Source organism: Anoplopoma fimbria, unplaced genomic scaffold (assembly GCF_027596085.1).
Source record: "Anoplopoma fimbria isolate UVic2021 breed Golden Eagle Sablefish unplaced genomic scaffold, Afim_UVic_2022 Un_contig_7867_pilon_pilon, whole genome shotgun sequence".
NCBI lineage: Eukaryota > Metazoa > Chordata > Actinopteri > Perciformes > Anoplopomatidae > Anoplopoma > Anoplopoma fimbria.
In genome coordinates, this window is record NW_026552525.1 from 1 (window position 1) to 8,790 (window position 8,790).

Here is an 8,790-nt window from a genome sequence, read left to right on the forward strand (position 1 = left end):
CCACTGTCACTACCTGCTTCGATTCCTTCCGGACCCGAACCGGCGCGTTCTACGCCCGTCTCAGACCCCCGAGTGGGGGAACTGGAACGCTATGCTGGTGATCCTGAGAGCTGCAACGCATTCCTGACGAACTGCTCCATTTTGTTTGCGTTGCAGTCGCATACCTTCACCTCGGAGGACGCAAGGGTGGCATTCACCATCAACCACCTGACGGGAAGAGCTCGCCTGTGGGGGACGGCAGAATGGGATCGCCAATGGGTCCGGACGGGATCAGCTCAAGGCTCCTCAGATCCTGCGCAGACCAGCTGTGCAGGATTGTGGAGCACATCTTCAACTTGAGCTTGAAGCTGGGGAGGGTACCACAGCTATGGAAGACGTCCTGCGTGGTACCAGTCCCAAAGACCCCGGGGCCAAGGACTTCAGCAGCTTCAGGCCGGTGGCTTTAACATCCCACCTGATGAAGACCCTGGAGCGGCTGGTCCTTGTGCACCTCCGCCCCTGGTGATCTCATCTTTGGACCCTCTTCAGTTCGCCTATCAACCTGGCATCGGGGTGGATGACGCTGTCATCTACCTGCTACAAAGATGCCTTTCTCACCTGGAAAAGGCTGGAAGCACTGTGAGAGTCATGTTCTTCGACTTCTCCAGTGCCTTCAACACCATCCAGCCTTTGCTTCTGAGGGACAAGCTGGAGCAGACCGGGGTGGACCACCACCTCACTGCATGGATACTGGACTACCTCACCAACCGTCCACAGTATGTGAGGATAGGGGAGTGTGAGTCAGATCTGGTGTCCTGCAGCACGGGGGCCCCACAAGGAACCGTTCTGGCTCCATTCCTCTTCTCCATCTACACTTCGGACTTCACATATAACTCTGCTACCTGCCACCTGCAAAAGTTCTCTGACGACTCTGCAATCGTCGGCCTCATCCCCGCCGGCGATGAGAGGGAATACAGAGAACTGAACCAGGACTTCATAGGATGGTGCCGGCGGAACTGCCTCCAGATCAACTCTGGTAAAACCAAAGAGCTGGTGGTGGACTTCCGCCGGGAAAACACTGTCCTCCGGAACCAGTGAACATCCAGGGACAGGACATGGAGATTGTGAGATCTTACAAGTACCTGGGTGTTCACTTGAACAATAAACTGGACTAATCATTCAAATGCACTGTATAAAAAGGGTCAGAGCAGACTGTATCTGCTGAGGAGACTGAGGTCCTTTGGAGTGCAGGGAGCACTCCTGAGGACTTTTTCAACTCCGTGGTGGCATCAGCCATCTTTTATGGAGTGGTCTGCTGGAGCAGCAGCATCTCAGCAGCAGACAAGAAGAGACTGAACAAGCTTGTCAGGAAGGCCAGCAGTGTGCTGGGGTGTCCATTGGATACGGTGGAGGTGGTGGGAGACAGGAGGGTGATGGCCAAGCTGTCATCCCTGATGAACAACACCTCCCACCCCATGCAGGACGCCCTGGCAGCTCTGTGCAGCTCCTTCAGCCACCGGCTGCTTCACCCCGGTGTGTGAAGGAGAGGTACCGCAGGTCCTTCCTTCCTGCTGCTGTCAGGTTACACAACCAGCTCTGCTCCCAGCAGACCACATGACACATGACAATGAAAACACTGTGCAATAATAGTTAATATAGTTTTTTTTTCTGTCTGTAAATATTATATTTCAGTTATTGTGTTTTTCTACTGTTTTTATTGCTTATTTATAATACTTGTTTTTTTATTTTATTTTTATTTTTTTATTTTCATTTTTATTTTTATCTTGTCTTTCTTTACTATGTCTCTTGTGTGCACTTTAACTCTATGCTGCTGTAAACCTGCAAATTTCCCCGCTGCGGGACTAATAAAGGATTATCTTATCTTATCTTATCTTATACTCCAGCTTGTGCCTCGTTCCGGTCTTTCTCCGACAAGCTACGCAAGGTCTTCGGGGTGGTTTCCATGGGATCGGATGCCGCCGGCGGACTGCTGGGGCTTCAGCAGGGTCGCCAACCAGTCACAGACTACGCCATTGATTTCCGGACCAAGGCACGACTAAGTTCATGGAACATGGCCGCCCAGTGTGTCGCGTATTTGCTCGGCTTAGCAGACGACGTCAAGGACGAACTGATTTTATTCGATTTACCTACTTCCCTGGATGGACTTATCGAGGTGACCACCAGATTGGATCGTCGCATCCAGGCCAGGCGGCTGGCGAAGTGCAGAGAACAGCCCAGCCAAAGCCCACCGGCTCATCTCACTCGTCCAACGTCTCCCGATTACACGCCAACCCTCCTGCATTCCCCAGGGACCGAACCCATGCAGGAAGGATGCACTAGACTCTCCACGGAGGAACTAGAGAGGCGCCGGCGGGGTAATCTCTGCATGTACTGTGGCCAAGCCGGCCATTCTGCTCACAACTGTCCGGTAAAAGCCCGGGCTCACCAGTAGACCAGGAGGTACTGGTGAGCCGAGCAGTTTCCACGACCCTCCTTTTGTCAAAGACCACTATTCCATGCCAAACTACTTCTACCCGGGGGGCCCCAGACTATTTCCACCTTCTTGGATTCGGGAGCTGACGCTTCTATTATGGATGAGGAACTCGCCATTCAGTTGGGGATCGACCGAATAACTCTTCCTAAGTCTGTCCCGGCCAGCGCCTTGGACGGGCATCTTCTGGGAACGGTGACTCATCAGACAGTTCCGGTCCACATGCTCCTGTCCGGTAATCACCACAAGACCATTAGTTTCCACATCTAAGAGCATAAACCAGAGCAAAAGTACAGTGCAGAAACAAACTAATACGAATCCAATAAGTGCAACAAACTAATACGAATACAATAAGTGCTAAGTGGAAGGCTCAGAGTAGTACTTCTTAAAGGACTTTAAAACAAAAACTTTTTAGATTATTTTATAGTTGGCGCTGTGAAGCCGCTGTGAAGCCGCTGTGAAGCCAGCGTGAAGCGTGCACGCCAGACAATCATGTAATCAAGGCTGGCGCGTTGTGTGCGTAGGCCCAGCAAGTGGTCGAGGCGCTTGGTCATGCACCTCTGAACTTTCGTAACTTGGTGTGCGCAATCACATGATAATCACAAATAGTTCACTGATAGAAACACTATTTATATGTCTTGGGACTACACAAAATAGGCACTTCTAAACCATGCATGTGTATAAACAAAGATTTACAACATTTTCTTATGCCGTTTTTCCTTATGGTAATGAGCTCCTTCTTCTGTTTTGCATACAATGGGGAGTTAAATGACACTTTCGGCTTTCCATAGTTTACTGATGTATAACATCCAAGTCATACCAAACAGAGTCAATTGTAACATTACACACACACAACAATTTATACATTTGACAGTTATTTATGACTTACAGTATTCATTTATTGCTCCATAAGGACACAGATGTAAGACCTCAGTATCATTTTTTTTTAATTGTAAACATACTGTTAAGGTCTTATTTGAGAATATTAAATTCACTGCTTTTTTAATACCTTAAAGACCCCGGGGTACAATACTATCCAATGAAAAGTTCAATACACAAGAAATAAGACATACCTCTAATCTGGTCAATACACCTCACTTAGTCTGGTATGACCGGTAACATAGGCTGGCTAATGTTAGCTAAGGTAAGCAACCTGGCATTACTTCTCTACTACTACTACTTCTAATACTCCTACTCCTCTCTACTTCTGCTACTGTTTAACAAACATTTTGTATTAACATAATCCAGTGACGAATTGTGCCTATTAGAACGGAACCTTCTATACCTCCCAACAAATAAAAACATGCTAACCAAAAATACGGGCGTCCCTGGCCGGTTCTCTGCTATAGGCAAAAAACATCAAAAATTGTACTGCACACGTTATTAAAGTGTATCCTTCTAAGTTGCTTGCCTGAAAATGGTGAACATAGCCTGCTTTTGCAGGTTGATTGAGCTCAAGGTGTTCGGGAATTGGTCTGCCTTTTTAACAATGTCCATCTTTTCATTGAAAGGTCGTCTTGAAAAGGGCACTGATAATAAATCTGCACTTGCAACAATATCTCTCCATCGGCTGAGTCAGTATTATCTCCACCTGTTGCCATTTTTGGGTTGGCTGTTGTTTGCTAATTAACTCTAAGCTAGGATCCGTGAGCGGGTCTTTTAGAATATCCTGAAGCCATGAATATTCTGAGTGAATATGGCAATTAGCTACAAATCAAAATATGATTGGTTGATCAAATTGTCAATCCAAACGTACACTCTCATTATGGTAAATTGTTAGGGCATTCTATCATGGAAATAAAATACCATGGATGGAGCATATTCTCCCCAGAGACTTAAGGTTAAAGCCAAAAAAATCTCATTGATTAAAAAAGTGATTTCCAGCATGTTCAAGGAAAAAGATTTCCAGCATGTTCAAGATGTACAGGGCTACTTTCCTCCTAGGACCTGGGAAAGCTGTCTCCAAGACAATTTGGAGCAAGAAAGTAGAAGGGTCAGTTCTTCCAAAATGCTCTTTCAGGGCTACATCTACATGAAGATCGATCAATTGCATCTTGAGAGGCCAAGCACTTGCCCATTTTACTGCTTTGAGACTTAATTTGAGAACCCCCTGACATCTGTGATGAGCAATGGGTTCTGAATGAACAGGGTGAGTTGCTGTCCAAGTTTAAAATCAGCTTGTCAACAAAGTTAACAAAAGAGGTATCTTGCTTACACTAAACCTGTTCCTGCACTGTTAGGAAGTATGCATAGCCTCCCTGCAGGTCTTTCTTGAACACCTTAAGTTTCCTCTGGAATGAGCGGACAGCTTTCATCGGGTCACAAACGGCGCGAAAAGCTGGTGATGTGAACAGGAAATCCTCTGTCGACCAGACCGTCAAATGAGATGGTATTCAAAGGACCTGGCCGAAGTAGACCGCGAAGGCTCTGAAGGCTGCAGCCGCTGGATTGGGACATAGCTATAGAGACCTTCATTCACATTTAACTTAAAAGTCAGTAATATGCTAAAATAGTTAAAGTAGTTGAAGTTAAAGTATTGGTTGCATGTAAAAATGTTTCTTGACCATGTTTTACACTGGCTCACTCAATTCTCCTCCCAATGAGCCAGGCCGCAAAGATCGGTGCACGTGCCTGCTGTTCAGATTTGTCACACAGGTAGAAACATACTGGGCTTGGTCAACACAGCTATAGAAAAAAGATAAATATATGTTGGTCAAAAACGTATATATAAATTTGAATATTTGAAAGTAAATGTGATTTGAGGGAAAACGGACTAGGATTTTTTTTTTCTTATAAATGAAGAAAGATGTTTTTGGGTATATTGTTGCTCAGACATTCAATTAACACATATGTTTAACCTAAAGGATGAATGTACATGTACACTCAAGTTTAATGTGTCTCCATTCCAGTATGGAACCAGAGAACCTTTCATTTAATTAATTGTCCACTCTTTGTTGTTTCAAAGAAGTAAACAAAAACATGTAGCCTCATTTATGGTATGGTCACAATGCACCCTGCAATAGTATAGGAACCATAGGTCCAAATAATTGTGATTACTATCTGATTTTAATCATCTCACATCTTTAAGTTTCAAATACATACGCTCAATAATCTGTTCTCACTCCCGTGTCAGCAGCTTGGTCAGTGCTGCTTGGTGTCTGACACCAACGCACAATTCAGCGTGTGTATGCGACGCACCCACCCACCGAGTAAATTACGTAGTTCCAAGAGCTAAACAGCCCACACTTGGCGGGCATGGGAGATGGGTTGGTTGAAGCAAACTGGTCTTTCTACCAAGAGACAGCTGTGCAACCCTTTTTATTTCTTGGAAACGTTTTTAGCATCTCTGCAGGCTAATTAGGAGATAATGCTGTGATGTTTAATCATTAATGACCTATTTAATACAGGTGAGGTAATTTCATTGTCAATATTTTGTGTGCAGAATTTTGTCTCTTTACATCAGGCTACACAGAGCATGACTAGTTAAATCCACATTGTTTGAATATTTACGTTGTGACAGAAAGCAAGATAGTAGTAGTTTTGAATCATCATACACTGTGTGTATATGTTATCAAACCTATTGGCATAACACAGCAGACACACTTTCTGTCACCATGGTTCTCTGATGCACTGACTTCAGACCAGCAGCCCGCTGCACAGTCTGCTGGGAATCGGTCTGTAAATATTAGCTGCTCATATGTGCTACCAACGCCACGTTGCGATGTCGGCTACAAATAAGTCAAAAGTAAACTGGGTTTACCAATTTGTACAATCCAGGCGGTAACCTCTGGTTCTGTAGAGTGAAGCCAATGTGCTTTAGAACCTGCATTCTTTCTAATAGCCAGCAGGGGGCGACTTCTCTGGTTGTAAAGGAGTCTGTTGAAAAATGACACTACTTCTCACTTCAATTCAATTCAATTCAGTTTATTTTGTATAGCCCAGAATCCCAAATTACAAATTTGCCTCAGAGGGCTTTACAATCTGTACACATGCGACATCCTCTGTCCCGGAACCCTCACATCGGCACAGGAAAAACTCCCCTAAAAAAACCCTTTAACAGGGAGAAAAAAGGAAGAAACCTATGGGAGAGCGACAGAGGAGGGATCCTTCTCCCAGGATGGACAGAATGCAATAGATGTCATGTGTACAGAATGAATAGCATAACTTGATTTATTCTCTCAGTATAAACATTGTGTGACAAATCTTGCTGATGGAAGGCTCTATCTAGGCAGAGGCCTTTGGCACTTACGGGGGAGGTGGACATCAGTGTGTAGCTGTGTTCACGTGATGTTAGGTGACTCTAAGTTACCGTTATTATGAGTTGAGTTTTATTCAGTTCAGCCAAGTTAACGGTTTGTTTGTATATACTGTTTGTATATATTTTTGGTTATACGTGTAGCAGGGTCATTTTTGTAAATAAACACCTTTTGTTCTCTGGACAAAGATTCTCGTGTCTGCCTCCTACCACTTTCCTAGCCACTCTGGTCAAGTTTCCTCACACATTGTAAACATGAGTTTCTGGTCTCAATCTCTAGTTTCAAGTCTTCTTTAATGCAGCTTGATGTTCATTTAGTAAATCATGGTCAATATAGCTGGACCATAAAGCAGGTTATACTTTTGGGCGGGGCTACCTTGTGATTGACAGGTCTCTACCAGAGAAGGCAATGGCCCAAATCCACACTATCAGTCAAGCACATCTGTAGCATACTGATGTTTTTCTTCCTTATTAAAAATATCGGGTGCCTATATTACCCGAAATGCAACTTCATCGCCAACAGTTGGGTCAGAGATTTGGGTGTGTTATTTTAGTAGTAGCAGCTACTGGAGCCTGGGGCTCCAGCCTGCTGCCGAGATGAGCAGCAGGCTACAGAGCTTACTTCTTTTTTACTCCACACCTCCAGCTTGTTTTACTTTTCAAACGAGTAGTCTTCAGCTGACGCTGACTCAAGTGACATCACATGAGGACTTTTATCAGACTACAAACCAGCTCCCTCTGGAGACAATAAAGGCTTTACAACTTTTTCACAACTTTTTTCATATATGTGTTACTCCTCCCCACCACCTGGAATCATCATCATTATTGATCAGTTTTTTCTTTCAGTCCTGTCTCTCTCTCTTTCTCTCTCTCAAAACATGAAACAACCAATTGCTTCTCTCTGCCATCTGTATTTAGAAGGTTGCAATAATAATTAGCAGATATGTACATGGTAACATATTTGTGGATCTAAATAGTGGGTATTATGGGTAACCATAAGTTGTCAAGGATTATACATAAACATTTGTACTATTATATCAATAACTCCAAACACCATTTAATAAAACATACTTTATTTTCTTGGTGCAAGTCAGTCATTGCACTAGTTACTTCATTTTCATCCTATTGTCATTCCACAACAATATTCATTCATAATCAACATCACTGTCAACAAAACAAAACAAGAAACCAATCAGCAGTCTTCAGAGGTTAAGGTACACATGAAGCCACGCATTTTAACTCCTCACACAGGAGTAGATCATCTAGCTTATTATACTTGCAGAAGGCTCACAATATAATCTTATACTTTCCAATTCTGGAAATGAAGTTTAGAAGAACATAGCAGAGTTTACATCTAAAGAAAAGGCAGCAGTTATGAATCGTACTACATTTATTTCTATGATCTGAGATCTTTACAGATTTTGAAGATTTTTGTTTTCACTGAATTAAGTCAATGTTGTGTGATTCCTACTCATCTCTTAAACACAATAATACAAACTCTCGGAACCACTTACTAACTTTTTGAAGCTTTCAGCTTTGTGTCTTCAATGAACCCTAGTTCTTATGCCACACTTCCCAAAATTGAACTTTATGATTATTTTGTTAATGTTCCTTTTGCAAGTGGGTGTCGGTTCTTGACCATGGATCACTTGTGAGGTAAGAGAAACACCACTATGGAACCCTACTCTGTATCTGTCAGTGGACGGTGTGGTTTTGTTGCAAGGCCAACAGAGTCTAGTTGCATCGTGCCAATTTCAGCTGTCCCAATGTTTCAGTTAAACCTTGATGGAATTTCTAGCGTCTGGGTTGCGCAGCCATTTTCAAAAGGTATGCAACAGTAGCAGTAGCAGGCGGTTATTGCACAAGTAGCACAACCAAATGCCTACATGTGTGCAGATTTTGCACTCAGTGTTTCCCAGTCTTCTGATTCTGGAGAGAATCAAGCAACTGGGCTGGTTTGACAGTATGGAGCAGAGAGAGAGTGGGAACGACAGCTGACCTGTCCTGTTAATAAACTTTCTTTCAAGTTGAGTTTAGTGTTTCTGTGCCATAATTACTTTCAATG